The following is a 15971-nucleotide window of genomic DNA, read 5'->3' as shown; positions in this document are numbered from 1 at the left end:
TTATTATGGAAAAAATGCAGAATGAGGTACGCGAATTATGTTTCAGTATGGACGTTTCGTTATTAGCATCTAAGTGATAACATGTAAAGATGTATCATGCGTGCAGGGATGAGTGTTTAGGAAAGGGACTGTCTAATCTATGCCAGGGATGTGATATATGAAACACACACACACACACACACACACACACACACACACACACATTCTCTCTCTCTCTCTCTCTCTCTCTCTCTTTTCCTACCACTTTGTCCAATCAGTGCATTACCCTCTCTTACATCCCACTGTATAACCATTCTCCCTCCCACCTCCCTCTCTCCCTTCCTTATCCTCTCCACCTCCTCATCCTCAATACCTTGTCCAATCACACCATTACAACCCTGTACCCTCCTCCCCTTCTCCCTTTTCGGCACCTCCTGTCCCCCATTTCATCCACTCCCCTCCTCCCCCCATTCTCGTAACCCTAGCAAAATGGTTTAACACATATGAGCACAGCTGTTGCTCTCACGTTGATGTGGTGCAACGTGGTATTTTGAGAGAGAGAGAGAGAGAGAGAGAGAGAGAGAGAGAGAGAGAGAGAGAGAGAGAGAGAGAGAGAGAGTTATAAAAAGTGAAGTGAAGCAAAATGAAATTTCAATTTTACTGGATCTGTTTAGAGTCGTACTTATTCTGAGAGAGAGAGAGAGAGAGAGAGAGAGAGAGAGAGAGAGAGGCAATATTATGGGTTTTTTAACACAGCTGGGCCTTAGCGGAGAGCATGGAGTGTGGGTGCCTGAAATTGCGCTTGGAAATGCACCCCCTTGTTCCCTTACTCGTCAAATGGGATCTTACTTTCACCTCTGGCACGCATACGGTCATCCATGCACTCACGCATACGCACACGCACCCATCCATACTCACAGTTCCACACACACTTACTCCTATGCACACACAAATTTACTGTCTCCTACACACACTCTCATAAAAACATATCCCCACACTAGACCTATTCTGCACACACACACACACACACTAAAACACACATATACGCACTATCATTCTCACTCCTTGCCTCTCTTCCTCATTGTACACTCCCATTCGCCCCTTTCCTCTCACCCTATCTCTTCTAGACACTCTCTCTCTCTCTCTCTCTCTCTCTCTCTCTCTCTCTCTCTCTCTCTCTCTCTCTCTCTCCGGTGGATGGATAATTGATTCGGTGGACTCATTTAAAGACTTGTTACGAACGAGGGCGAAGCCCTCGCGAGTCTCTCGTCAAGTAGTGGCATTTTCTCACATATCAGCGGTCCAACCCGGCCCGGCCTGACCCGGTTTATTTCTCAGCAACCACAGGGCCGATCACTGCGTGGTTTGCACCATATGAGAACCCCATTCCTTAAGATTTCTTTTTGACAGGTTTCATCACACCCCGGCGGTGCACGTGGCAAGTAACACGAGCCAAGTGCAGCATGTAGAAAATCTTCAGACGAGGGCCACAGGCCATACAGTTTGCCGTAAAGGCATGAAACTTGGTAGGTAGATAGTCATTAATATACTCCAGGCATCCTTGGGGTGTAAAGGCGATATATCAGTGTTTTCAGATTAAAACGTTTCGCTCGTATCTCGCCGTCAGTGTCGTTTTACTGGTAGTTATGGGAATACGATCAAACCTGAAAAACTGCCATAGTCGTGTACCACAAGGCTCGGTGTTAGGCTCTACTCTGTTTTCAGCTATCTTAAAAATTTATGTGATGGATTCTGCTTCAAAAAATCAGGTCTAATATTGAGAAAACAGTGCAGGAAAGTGGATGCACACCTCATAAAGACCCATGAGTCTGAGGTCAAGGGAATTATTGTGGACTATTTAAAATTTCCAAACAAGGTAACTAATTTCAGTGGTTTAAAATGTGTTATTTAATACCCGAATAAGTGAATGCTGTATACCATATCCATATTCGATTCGAGAGAGAAAAAAAAAAAACTAAAAATAATACTAATGAAAAAGAAACTTCTCAGGTCATCAGTGTATACAGACGGATGAGAATGCCAATAAGTGAGCTTTCTTTATAATTGGCCCATTAATGTTCAGTTTTAATAATATCATTCGCACCCAGATCGGCTGTTATGTTTACACTGAGTGAACTTGAATGGCACGGGGAAGGATTATTCGAAGGGTTTCCTAAAGTAAGAAGCTAAACATAAGAGCCATGTTTGAAAGAAAGTAAATATGCTCAGTTATAAGATGGTACTAACAAGGAGACTACATCCACGCCTCTATGTAAAATTTTTCAAGGGCATTTTATGACAATTAAAATGTACTTCATGACAGACAATTCAAAATTCACCTGTAAAATTGAGTATAAAAATATTGGGAAACATTTCCAGTCAAGTGAAGCAAAATCATTTTTCTTCAGTGGTGCTGTAAACAAATAGAAAAAAAAAAAATCTTTAGGACTTGGTAGCCTGGGACGCAACACTAACTTTCACTAATCTCTTGGGCAAATACAGCCATGCGCAAAATTTGGTCAACTATTCCACTCCTCCTACATCCTACTCTGGGTATGTCCGTCACTCTCTTCCCTGCTATATCGTACAAATGGTATCATCAACGGGCAGAGACATACCAAGCCTCTCTCATCCTAGGAATTAAAATAAATCAGAAGAGGAAAGTGAGAAGGAGAGGTAAAATGGTAGGAGTGTTTTTGTCCCTTTCAGTACCAAACCACAGCTCCCAAGTTATGAGTCGTGTTTTTCCTCCCTGGCGATTACGAAAGATACAAGCCCAACCCAGCACCGTGAGGTAATCGATGCTGCTTCCTACTGCAGACTAAGCGGGGGTAGAATATAATTATTTTTCGTTCGTCTTTTCCTCCGTAACATAGTTGGACGAGGCCTCCGGTCAGAGGCGAGGTGTGCATGATCTGTATTAAGAGGCAGCAGTGACATTTTCTCTAATCTAAACATTGCCGGGGACGTAGGGTGGCCTCCTATGGTTAAACTGATCTGGAATACTGTACAGCTAACCACGAGACCTCCTACGTCCCCTAGACCCTAGACTTGTGGAGGTATATGGTATGTAGGAGGACTGCTGGGCCTTGATAGCAGGCTGTGAAGCCTATGCCCAGAGTCGGACACATAAAAAAAAAAAAAAAAAAAAAAACTCTAGTGACGTGGTAAAAGAGTGGCTGTCATTTCTTACCATTTTTTTTTTTTCCCCGATTGATTTTCGTGTGGGCTGAGGAATCTTGGTTTACAATCCGTTTCTTGGATTCCTAAAAAAAAAAAAAAAAAAAAAGGTACTAAAGACAAGCTTTATAGCTTAGAACTGATTACCTTTTGCTTGTCTATTAACTACTTCATGTCCTCTTATCTATCCTCTCATCCCTGTCTCTGCCATCTCTCTCTCTCTCTCTCTCTCTCTCTCTCGTGACTGATCATTTTTTAATGTCCACGAAAAACAATCTCCGGTGTTAAAAATGATTGAAGAGAGAGAGAGAGAGAGAGAGAGAGAGAGAGAGAGAGAGAGAGAGAGAGAGAGAGAGATTTCCAAGACTTCCTTTAAGGCATTATAAGCCTTCCATACATTACCACGTTAGAAAAGTGTGGGAGGAAAATTATACAAAGTTAGAGAAAAATTACAGAAAGAGTGAAAAGAATAATGAAAAAGGTAAGAAAACAATATTAAAGAGAATGAGGGGCAAATTTGAGATATTGAAAAAGAGAAATTTGAGGAGAGTTTTTGTGAGATAAAGTAAAGAGGTCATGTGAGAAAGAGAGGGGGAATGCAATAGAGAGTGCTGAAAGGTATAAAGAGAAGAAATAGAGAAATCTGAAGAAAGTGTGTTGAAATAAGAGAGCATGAAGATGTGGGAGATAGGGGGTGAGAGTATAAGAACAGACAGATGCTGCATGCCCCACAATAATGGAGAAACATACAGGGAGAGGGTTGAGAGGATATGACCAAGAGTAGCAGTAATTATAAAGTGGTCCACCACTGAGGCGAAGAGTGACTGAAGGGGGTCAGTGAGGAAATGAAGACAAAATAAGACGAGATATCAATTAACCTTCATGTTTAGAAGAGCTTTATGCTCTCTCTCTCTCTCTCTCTCTCTCTCTCTCACGCGACCTGCTCTTCTGCCACCCACACCCCGCTCCCTCAGAGACTTAAATCCAGACCAAGAGGACGAGGTATGCATGTTCCACCCTTCCTTACCCTTGGACTCTTGGATATTCGAATGTGTGTGTGTGTGTGTGTGTGTGTGTGTGTGTGTGCGTATGTGTGTGTGTGTGTGTGTGTGTGTGTGTGAGGATGAGTGGTGGACGGATAAATAACTGGGTGGATGAAAGCTGGGATGGATGGATGGATGAATAACTGTATGGTATATTGAATGAATGAGTAGACGACTGATGGGATGGTTGGTTGGATAGATAGTTCAGAATTTGTACAACTGCTTGATTGTCAGCTCATTATCTCCTACTACTGCCTGGCTGACTGATTGACTTAATGGATGGTTGGATGGATTGATGGATGGATTAGTAAGCCTGTGACATGGAAGTTATATTTTGGAAAGAAATCTGTTTGGCTGGATGCTTCAATGGTTGGCTGGTTTGATAGATGACTAAATGAAGGGTTAGATCAGTGATTGGTAATCTGTTTGGTCTGATGGCTGTATTGGTTGGCTGACTGGTTGAATGCTAGAACGAGTGGCTGACAGTCTATATTATGGCTAAATGGTAGTATGGTCGGCTGCATGAGTGAATGGCTGGATGAGTCGCAGGATGGTAGTGGAGATGGGTAGGTGGTTAACTGGTTAAGGGCTGGTTGGCTATTTTATTTGGTTGAATGGCAATGAATCTTACTCGTACGGTAGTTAGCCAGCTCGCTGAACAGTCAATGGAGGGTGGTTTATGATGATAAAATAATAGACTGGTTGAATAGCTGGCTGAATGGTTGGATGAGGGACAAACCAGAATATGAAGAGCTCTGGGGTGGAGCGGAGGATTAAGTACAGCTCTGCCATATCTTTACCAAAACAAAACCACCCGGTATCCAACGTTTTCTATAATATTTTGAATGGGATGACTCCCCCAAAAATATGCTACCGTACTAGTTACGTTTAGTCTTTTGGTTCCATTAAGGCTATTATCGGCTATTATAGTATAAAAATACAAGCTATGGTGGGTGGTAGGTGACTGGCCGTGACTGACCTAAACACGCGGGTCACCGGAAACGTGGCAGCGTGGCCTAAACAACGATGTCACATGTTGTATAGAGTCGTTGTTTATATTCTTATAAAGAAAATAAATCGTTACCATGATTTTTTTTAATAAATTATATAATGTATGGGGTATATCAAGGTAATATAAAATTGTTAATATCTTAACATTCGACAATGTAAAGTTGAAGATTTAAATATTTGGCATATGCGCTTTTCTTACCTGCCACACCTCAGAGCTCTTCATATTCTGGTTTGACTATAATAGGTTACTAGGTGAGATGGTTGGGTGAATAGGCGGCAAGTTGAATGGCTGGTAACAGTTTATTTACTGGATAGTCTGTTAAATGGTTGGCTGAGAGGCTGGTTGGATATCTGACTATATGGCTGTGTGCTTCTCTGCATGGTTGAATGTTTTCTTACTGGGCTGTTATATAGGACAGTATGATGGTCGGATGGAGAGGCCATTTATTGTGCTGGAAGGTTGTCATTCTGTCTCCCTTGGGGGGCAAGCAGGTAGCCACAGAGAGCGTCATAAAGAGCACTGCAATCAATTATCCGCCTGCCTGTGTGAGACCAGGGAAGGGGAGTCTCGGGTTCGTGAGTCCTGTGTGCTTGTGGTCTGGGTTCTCGTCGGTGCAGTTCCCGTTATTTCTGCATATGCCATGTTCATAATATCTTCTATAATGTATAAGCAGAATATTTCGATATCTAAAGGTGTATTATGCACAATATTTGGCAATGCAAGAGGAGTTAGAAAGTCTCCTAAGAAGAAGATACCTGGATCAGATGCGAAAGGTGTTAGGCTGAGAGGAAGACCACAACTAGGATGGATGGACAATGTGAAGAGAGCGTTGGATACGAGAGGGATGTCTGTTGAGCATGGAAGAGTGGCTGCGAGTGATAGAAATGATTAGAGAGAAACTGTGAATGAATAAATGATAACACAGCCCTGAGGGGATAATCTCCAGCATTGGTCTGATCAGCTGATCAGATTGGGTGCGGGTAATGGGATGGGTTCATTATGATGTGGCAGGGATAAACCAGCTCTGCGTCGGGCCCTGCTGCAGATGTCGCTGATTGCACTGCGCAGTTGACCCTCGTACAATGTGGTGCGGTGAGGCTCTGTCCTTTCTCCCCTTGGGGGTAAGATGCGAAAGAATGTGTTTGTGTGGATGTGTAAATCGAGAGTGTGTCGTCCTGTCTCGACTGCCTCCCTTTCTTTGGGGGAAGCAACGTAAGTTTATAGATAAAGAGATCTTATCTAATTTTTCATTCATTCATTCATTGCCAGATGCCATGTATCCCAAACGGGGTGGCCAAAGGCTTAGAGTTAATTGTTTTACAGGGAGGGGCACTAATACTCCACCAACCCCACTTGACACGTAGGGAGAACGTTATGCAAACAGCATCTGGTGTTCCCAGGCGGTCACCCATCCAAGTACTAACCAGACCCAAAGTTGCTTAACTTCGCTGATCGGACGGGAAACGGTATACTCAACGTGGTATGGCCGTACTCCTTGATATTGTTTTGTATGTTACCGATGCCGATAATACAAAAACAACAAATAAGACAACATGAAGGTGCAGTATGAAAAATTCATATCGCTTAGGAAGAAATGTTTCCTTTATCAGATCTCCTTGCCTACTGTATTAATTTCAGTTTTAATCCTTTCTTCATCTTTTGCTTCTCTTCTAGTCTCTGTTATCATTCTTCTTATTAACTACTTCATTTTTTTCCTCTTATTGAAACTCAAGTCTTTCCCTTTCATCTGATCTTCCTCGTCATCCAGATTTTGTCTTTCCCCTCTCACTTACCATCACCCCCTTGCCTTTCTCTCTCCTCCCTCCTTCCTATCCCTTTGTTTTTCCTTCCTCCTCCCTCCTACCTGTAAGTCCTCTCCTTCTTTCCCAGCTTCTCCCCTTTCTCTCCTCGCCCTTCCATCTCCAACCCAACTTCCTCATTCCCTGGCACCTCTATCCCCCACCCACCTAGCTTACCCCCACCCGCTCTCTCCACCTCAGCTCCTACCCCATCCCTCCTCCCATCCCATTTCACCCCTCACTTCTCACTTCCATCACCTCCCCTAACCCAACCCCACACCTTATCACATATCACCTTTCTCATCAGCTCCCCACTTCTTACCCCACCCTCTCCTCATCAATTTCTCTCACCTCTCACTATCATCCCTCAACTCCTTCATCCCCCTCACCCCTCGTTCAAGACTGGTTGGGTTAAAATATAGGGGTTCATTAAACAGTAAGACACGGGCTTCAGGCTACATAAAACGAATCAGGTTTACTCGTGTGTGTGTGTGTGTGTGTGTGTGTGTGTGTGTCTGAGAGAGAGAGAGAGAGAGAGAGAGGAAGTGAATAAGCTGTGAGGAAGGTAGGGATTAACCATTATCATGTAAATAATAATAAGTTCAAGCTTCCATTTCTGAGAGTCAAAGAGAAAGAAAAAGAAAAAAGATAAAAAAGCGTTGCAGCTCATTTACTTAATTGCTTCGCCTCGATGGCTCTTTTATATTCTTGCTACCACCAACCTGCTTATAGTCCATCATCAATGTATACGATTTTTATTACTCTGCCAGTGATTCATGTGAACCTGAATCCGGATACACGAACGCACTTACAATCGATTCCCCGTCGTAACTCAGGCTTTGATACCCAGGAGGGACAGGGAGGCTGTAGAATCTTCTTCTTTGTCATGTTCTAACATCATGAATAAATCTTAAGTTACAATGCGAAAATCATAGCAGGTTATAACTGTTTTCTGAAGGAAGATTAAGGAAAGGTGTGCAAATTCTTCCATTGTCTACTTCTTCCTGTAAATATATATATATATATATATATATATATATATATATATAATTTACGGCAGGAGATCGATCGTATGTCTGAGAATCCAACCCCTTGACGATTATGTTGGTACAATTAAACTTCTCATGGTCGGGGCAACTTTAGTACTTCGTTTTAGGCAACTTTAGTACTTCACTTCAGCAGCTTCAGTACTTCGTTTCAGGCAAATATAGTACTTCACTTCGGATAGCTTCAGTACTTTTTTCTCGGGCATCTTTAGGACTTCACAGCGGGTAACTTCAGTGCTTCATTTCGGGCAAATTTAGTGCTTCCCTTCAGGTAACTTTAGTCCTTCGCTTCGGGCAACTTTACTACTTCATTTCCGGCAACTTTAGTATTTCACTTCAGCTAACGTCAGACGATTTGATTCATCCGAGAGTGGGTCATAGGAGCATGGAAGTGTGAAATTACGTATGTTTTCCTTTAGTGTAGGCTGACTGACTTATATCACATACTGTCCATTACTTAGGGAGATAATACAGGGAATCTTTGACCTAATGATTCTCTCCCTCTTCCAGCTAACGCCAGACGATTTTATTCATCTGAATGTGAGTCATAGGAGCCTGAGTCAGCAAAATAAGGAACGTGTTCCTTTCGTGCAGACTGACCCACCCAATATACCCTCTTCTCCATCTCTTACGTAGATGACTCAGGGAATATTCAACCTAAACCACTGAATTGGGGCACATCTTTTTTCATATAATTCTTGCCACCTCCTGACGATCTTTTTTTTTTTTTTTTTTTTTTAGCTTGGGGGAGACCTTTTGAGTTAGAGGGGTTAGTTTCACCATTAATTATTCTTTTACTAAGTGACGCCCCTCCTGAATAAAATCACTTGTCTCCCTTTCTAGTAGGCTGAGTCACCTTGTATACCCTCTCTCCCTTGCTTTACTTAGGGAAATAAAAGAGGGTGTATTTTTCTTTTATCCATGGAAGAAGGAACCAAAGGCCAGGAGCCCGCAAACCGTTCCTGCCAAGAAAAAAACAAAGACAATACAAAAGAGAGCCAAATTCAAGATCCGTTCATTTCTAGATGCCTGGACACACTGCGTTTGAAAGACCGAAGATCATAAAAAGTAGGAAATAAAGTCAGAGGGAGACAGTTCCAGAGTTGACATGTTGCATAAATGATGGATCGGGAGTAAAGGTTAACTCTTGCATTAGAGAGCTGGACTGACAAGAGATGAGAGTTCATTACTAGAGGGATGCGACGCGCCCGTCGTAGAGGTGGAAGGATGCAAGCAGACAGTTCAGAGGAGCAGTGACCATTGAAGTAGCGATAGAAAAGAGATAATGATGCAACAGTGCGACGAAGAGACAGTGGTTGAAGACAGCCAAGAGGAGGAGAGTTAATGAGACGACAAGCCTTTGACTCCACCCTATTGAGAAGAGCTGTATATGGCGAACCTCCCCATGCATGAAAGTTGTACTCTACACAGGGTCTAATAAAACCAGTGTATAAAGTCAACAACTGTGCAAGGGTAAAGACGGTACGCAGTAGGCATAGCTCACCTAATCTCTTGGAATGATCCTGACCCCTCCCTGCCATAGCAAGATAGTCACATACACAACAGCCACCCGACCGAAACTCACCGCTCTGAAGTGGCTAAAAATAGGAAATCTTGCAATCATCATCAAAATGAATATCATCATCATCATCAAAGTTATTATTACCATCAAAATTATCATCATCATCATCATAACCGTCGTCGTTGTCAAAATCAATATCACCATCAATCTCGTTTCTACAATCATCATCACTATCAGTCATCATTACCATCGCTGTCATTATTATCATCTGCGTCATCCTCTTCACAGATCAGATCATCATCATCATCATCATTATCATCTGTATCATCCCCATCATAGATAAAATCATCATCAGCAGCAGCAGCAACATCTCCCTATTTCATCGACTGTGTGCTTCTCCTACGTAACCTACACATTTCCATCGCTCGTCATTTTCATAGCTTCTCCAACTTCCTCATCTCATTTTCTCACACGCTTCTATTTATCACATTCATCCACATCCACCTTGATTTGCCACGCCTTCTCCCACTTTCCGACCCATTCACGTATACCTGTTTCTCATCCTAACCTCAGCAGATTATTTTAACTTATTATCAAAGAAGACGATGAAGAATTTGATGATGATGATAGTGATAAAAATAATAATAAATAATAATAATGATGATGATAATAATAATAATAATAATAATAATAATAATAATAATAATAAAACGATAATGACAAGATAAAGACGATTTAATGAAATCAGTACACACACACACACCCACACCCACCCACCCACCCACACATCAAAAACCGATTTACACTGCCACCACATAAACATCAACCCATACACTGCACCTACCAAATAAGTTTATAAATGACCACAGACGAAACGAAGAGCACTCGAGTCAAAAGAGGTCTAGATAACAAGGTCAGGGACAGTGTTCATAGACTCTCCTAAGCTTAAGTTGTGCAAAAGATTGGTTGTAAATGCGAAATAATCTTAATTCACAGAACTACTATACATTTCATAGGCAATATAAAGTGAGTAGTAAGAATGCAAAATAAGAAAGAAAAGATGACAAAAACACGTAAACAAAATGATCTATGGTGATACTTAGATCTTTCGAAGACTTGTTTATCCTGAAAAATAATTAAGATTGTTTATAAATACTTTCCCAGATCTCAAAAGCTGAAAATGGTCATACATCGCAATGATTTCTGGCCCAGAAACTAACCACCGCCTTTACAGAACCTCGGTCAAAAGAGGTCACAAGGGAAGGTCAGAGGTCATGCTGGGGATCTCAAAGGCCAAGTGTTGCAGTCACAGTAAATCAAGGAAAAGGTATGCAAGAGGATGGGGTGCCTAAGGAAATGTGCTGGGTTGTCCATTCTCTCTCTCTCTCTGCGGATGAAGATATGACAGCGTCTCATGATAATTCTCTTACTTCTTCTTAGAGAAAGCCATAGTTTGAACCAGTTATTTACACCGCCCAGCTGTAATGAATATCCACCACCAGTACTCAATCTCTATTGTCTTGCCACTTCCTCTCATCCCAAACCACACATCTATTCCCCTCCCCTTCATGCCTGTGCTTTTTTTAATGTGTCCGAGTGTAAACATAGACTTGGTGGTCCGTTCCCTAAGGTTCAGAAATCGTCATGCATGTCACCATCCTTTACATGTCACCGCTTCGATGCCAATACTCAGCGTCCATATTCAGTCCATACCAGGGCTGTCTCATTCAGGGCTGGAGTATTGGTATTAGCAGGGAGGTTTTTATGATTTGTTGGTGGGTATTGCAGAGGATCAGTAAATTCTGCTTGATGATGCTGAAATTATTAAATTGTTCCTGTCTCCAAACTGAGATCGACCTCATGTTCTTTCGGGCAACAGACTACCTATCCAACCATGAGAGAGAGAGAGAGAGAGAGAGAGAGAGAGAGAGAGAGAGAGAGAGAGAGTTTTTGCCTGCATAAGGTTCAGGTGTACCGTGGTTACTAACAAGAGTATGTGCTCTCTGTTTGTGTATATGCATATTCATAAACATGACTCTCTCTCTCTCTGCCTTTCTGCAGCCTTGGTATTCTTCCGACACTGGCATACTTCACCAATATCATTAACCCTTTCACTGCCACTGCCCTTCACTGTCATTGCCTTCCTCCAAACTGAATAACTGTCCAACGGAAGTAGTACACATATTGTGAATCCACTCACTCAGAATGACGTGTTTTTTCATTTAATTCTCGCTACCTCTAGATGATTTTAGTAATTTCATGGTAGGCTTCTCGTGTCAGTAGGGGGTTAATGGAATTTGTTTCTGATCCATTCACTGCTGTTTCTCTCTCTCTCTCTCTCTCTCTCTCTCTCTCTCTCCGTGTGGTGGTAGTGAGAACAGACCATAAAATACCACCAATAAGTGTCTCTCTAAAGCTAAACAAAAACGTCAGGCGGTACCAAGAGTAACCAAAATGGCATCATTATAATGCTGAGAACATTGGTGATTCCTGATGACCTTTTCACTGACCTCTGCAAACCATAATAAAATACTGTAGCTTCGATGTAGCGAGAGTCATATTTTTAAAAATGTAATCACGCTAAAAGGTAACTTTCAGAACTTTTCTCCACGAGCTCTCTTTCCTAAGTTTAAGAAAGTCATGTGCAGGTAGCTAAAATAAAATTCGAAGAAAAAAGATGCCACTGTTCTGCTAAAGTTATTGGATGTAACTCCTTCGACAATAAAACCCTCGCCTGATTTTGCTTAAACCCCTTTAATCCATAAATGTATTTTGTATTATCCCTGTTACCAATAGACAGTTTCATTCAGCCCTGGGGAGGCGTTTAAATGAAGACTTTATTGAAAGCCATGTCTAATCTTTCCATTAAAAAAAAAAAAAGTCTACCGGAGTAATAGGATTAATAAAAAATCGTCTGCACGTAACGCGCATGAATTTAAGGACCATGAAAACATCGTTTTCCTGGAATGAATGTCGAATGCTTCTAACTCCTTCGTCACGAGGGTTTTCTCCAAAGCTTAACATAATCGTCTTGTGGCAGGAAATATGAAAGTCATCGTACTCCTGAGGTAAAGTGGTTTAGCTTGGAAAAACATACAGGCGATCAAGTGCTTTCACACTGACAGTTTCATGTGATCGGCAGCATCCATTACCCGAGCCTGTTATTCCCGCCAGTCTGTAGGCAAGCAGTCCCTCGCCTCGCTCAAACGTAATCAGGGAGGATGTCAGCAATACCAATGAAAAACATGGACAGGCTGTAATATTTTGCGAAAGTCCTCGCCTTCGCTAGAATAACGTTCGATATCTTGAGTTGGTTTTCTAAATTTCATCGTTTATCATCCATAATCAAGATCTGGGCTGCCGAATCAAGCAAATAGAGACCTTGGGTTAGAATAATTATACCAAACCTTGTAGGTGAAAGTGGCCAGTTACAACACCGCGAGTGGTGTTAAGTGAAACAAACTTTACCCTCACTTAAGAGTGATCTTATGATTATATTGATCACATTCAGCTGCAAAACCTTAACTCACTAAACTATCAGACTTTAATTTATTTAATTATAAGGGTTACCATTTATTCTATGAAATATAGCTTGTTTATCATGTGGCCAATAGATAGGGCAGTGGATGTTGGAGGGGTCTTAGTGAGAGAAGGTAGTGTTTGGAAACTCCCTGTACTGCTGTTTGCAGATGATAATGTATTGTTAAGTGAAGACGAAGGGGAACTGCAAGACTTGGTGAATGAGTTTGAGAATGCGTGTAAGAAACGGAATCTAAAGGTAAATGTAGGGAACAGTATAGTCTTTGAGAGAAATGGAGTCACTGAATATACAGTGAGGGTGGATAAGGAGGAAAAGGAAAATGTGAGTGCATTTAAGTATTTGGGTAGTGTGATGAGTAAGGATGGAAGTGTAGAGGGTGAAGTGCTTGAAAGGGTACAACAGGGAAGAAAGGTTGATGGTTCTTTGAAAGCAGTGATAAGGAACAGGGAACTGAGCATGGAAGTGAAAAAGCTACTACATGACAGTATTGTGATACCAACTTTAACGTATGGAAGTGAAGCTTGGACCTTGTTGGAAGGACAGAAGTCAAGAATGAGAGCAATGGAAATGAGTTATTTGAGAGGAGCAAGTGGAGTTGCATGGAGAGACAGACTGACAAATGAGGAAAGTGAAGGAGCGGTGTGGTGTGGATGTTGACGTGATAGAAAACGTTTGAAGAAATACACTGAAGTAGCCTGGCCATGTTGAGAGGATGGAGTGCGAGACAATAACGAGGAGAGTGTATGCGAGTGAGGTGGAGGGGGGGAGAGGATGGGGGAGATCGAGGATGAGATGGAGAGATGGAGTGGAGAGTTATATGAGAGAGAGGAGTGTGAGCTGGGAGCAAGGCAGTGAAGTTGCATTAGATAGGGAGACATGGAGGCGACTTGTTTGTGGCCACCCCTTACGGGATTGAGGCGTCTGACAATAGATAGATAAATAGATCATGTGGCTTGTCATTCATTAGGCTGGAGTCTCCCCCCCCCATACCTAAACATTTCCAGTTATGTAAGCACCGATTGGAATATATACTTTTATCACAGTTCATTACAAATTATTTTAAAGAATCTCTAGCTCATTTCAACCGATATAATAATTCCACAAGTGCCCGTAAAAAACACAATTGATCACCATACTTTACCAATCCGGGATACCTTCACGATTAATCAAGCCTTTGTGCCCGAGAATGTATTTTTTTTTTTTTCTGGCTAATTTAAGGCAGTTTTGATTTGCTCCTAAGATTATTCGTACGGAACGGCGTATAAAGCTTGTGTCAACATAACAAGCACAAGGTATTATTCAGCATTTATATCACACACGAGCGCCATCAGCACTAACATCAACTTCACCACGACCATCAGCACCACCACTATCATCATCATCCAAACCCGACTACCCACTTAAACCCTAGTGTGAACCGTACTGAAAATAAAAACGGATTATTTACCCATCATCGCACCTGGATATTACCCCCAGTCATTTCTTAATCCATACGGTCCATTATGATTCTTACTAATCCAAATACTTCCACCCTTTCAACAGTATCAAAGCTTTCAGTCTCTCAGTATCAGCAGTACAACTAAAAGCTATCACAATCAATCCAGTACCTTAATATATTCCTCTATTACACTCTCCTTAATAATAAAAACAAATATCTTTAGCAAAATCTTTTATAATGCAAGTTGCTTTAGCCCCTCAGTATTGTCAAAACAACCGAAAACCACCCCATTCAACCCAGAAGCACTCCACATATTGATCCATCCTTACCATCCAAAATAATTCTTAATAACCCCAATACCTCCAATCTCTCGCCATTTAATAGAACTTTCAATTCCTCAGTGTTATCAAATGAACTAAAAAAACCACGCCACCCATTTCAATTGCCTCCAAAAAATATACTGTATCTTGCATTCCCACGGTCTATACTACTTCTTGATAACTCATAAACTCTCAGTCCCTTATCATTAGCAAAACTTCCTAGTCTCTTAATTATTAACTCAAAACCACTCCACTCAGCTTAATAACTCGAATAATTTTTCATTCCCACGATCCATAATAATTCTTAATAACCACAATACTTTCAGTCCCTCATCTAGCAAAATTTTCAATCCTACCACCAAAGTAACTCAAAACAACGCCATCAAATCCAACAGTCCTAATTATTTTTCCTTCTATGGTTCCTCACAGTTCTTAATAATACTTTCAATTTCTTAGCAGTGTCAAAATATTCAAATCACCAATATCATTATTAAATAAATGAAAAATAAAAAATAAATAAAAGTCACGTCACCCAATCCAGTTGCAACTCACAAGCGTTTCTTCATCCCCACAGTCCACAGTAATTCTTAACAGAAAAAATACTATGAATTCCCCTGTACTTTCAAAAACTTCCACATCTTCCTTATCAAAACAGCTAAAAATTACGCCACCCACACCAGTAACTGAAAATCAAGCCACCCACGCCAGTAGCACTCCAGAAGTATTTCACTATTCCTACAGTCCTCCACCCTCAAGTTCCCAGCAATGAACGGTCAACAGTCTTTCTGGCCTGTCAGATCTGGAGGAGACGATATGCTGGTTTTTGTGAAATTTGCTTTTTTGTGTGTGTGCGCCGCGTTGGAGCATCTGCTAATGGGAACTGATTTGGGACTTGCTCTCGTTAGGGTGTATGGGTGAAGGTGGCTGTGTAGGTGTGGGTGGATGAGGCTGGATATAGGTGTGGGTGCAAGGGTATGAATATGATTGTGAGCGTGGATATGAAAATGATTAGGTGGGGGAAGGGTAGTAGTGTGGGTTTGTGACTACGAGTGTGTGTGTGTGTGTGTGTGTGTGTGTGTGTGTGTGTGTGT

General features: G+C 41.6%; 1 non-coding gene across 1 annotated transcript; it reads right to left on the bottom strand.

The window, feature by feature from the left end:
* Nucleotides 1-6589: 6589 nt before the first annotated feature.
* Nucleotides 6590-6708, bottom strand: LOC145393559 (5S ribosomal RNA). Its single transcript, XR_013896202.1, has one exon. It is a non-coding gene; the product is annotated as a 5S ribosomal RNA (ribosomal RNA).
* Between the last annotated feature and the right edge of the window lie 9263 nt (nt 6709-15971).

This window comes from Coenobita brevimanus, chromosome 24 (genome assembly GCF_032717465.1).
Source record: "Coenobita brevimanus isolate Jiangsu-jjx chromosome 24, ASM3271746v2, whole genome shotgun sequence".
Taxonomy (NCBI): domain Eukaryota; kingdom Metazoa; phylum Arthropoda; class Malacostraca; order Decapoda; family Coenobitidae; genus Coenobita; species Coenobita brevimanus.
The sequence above is the reverse complement of the archived record's forward strand: the minus strand, read 5'-3'. Positions and strand labels throughout refer to the sequence as shown.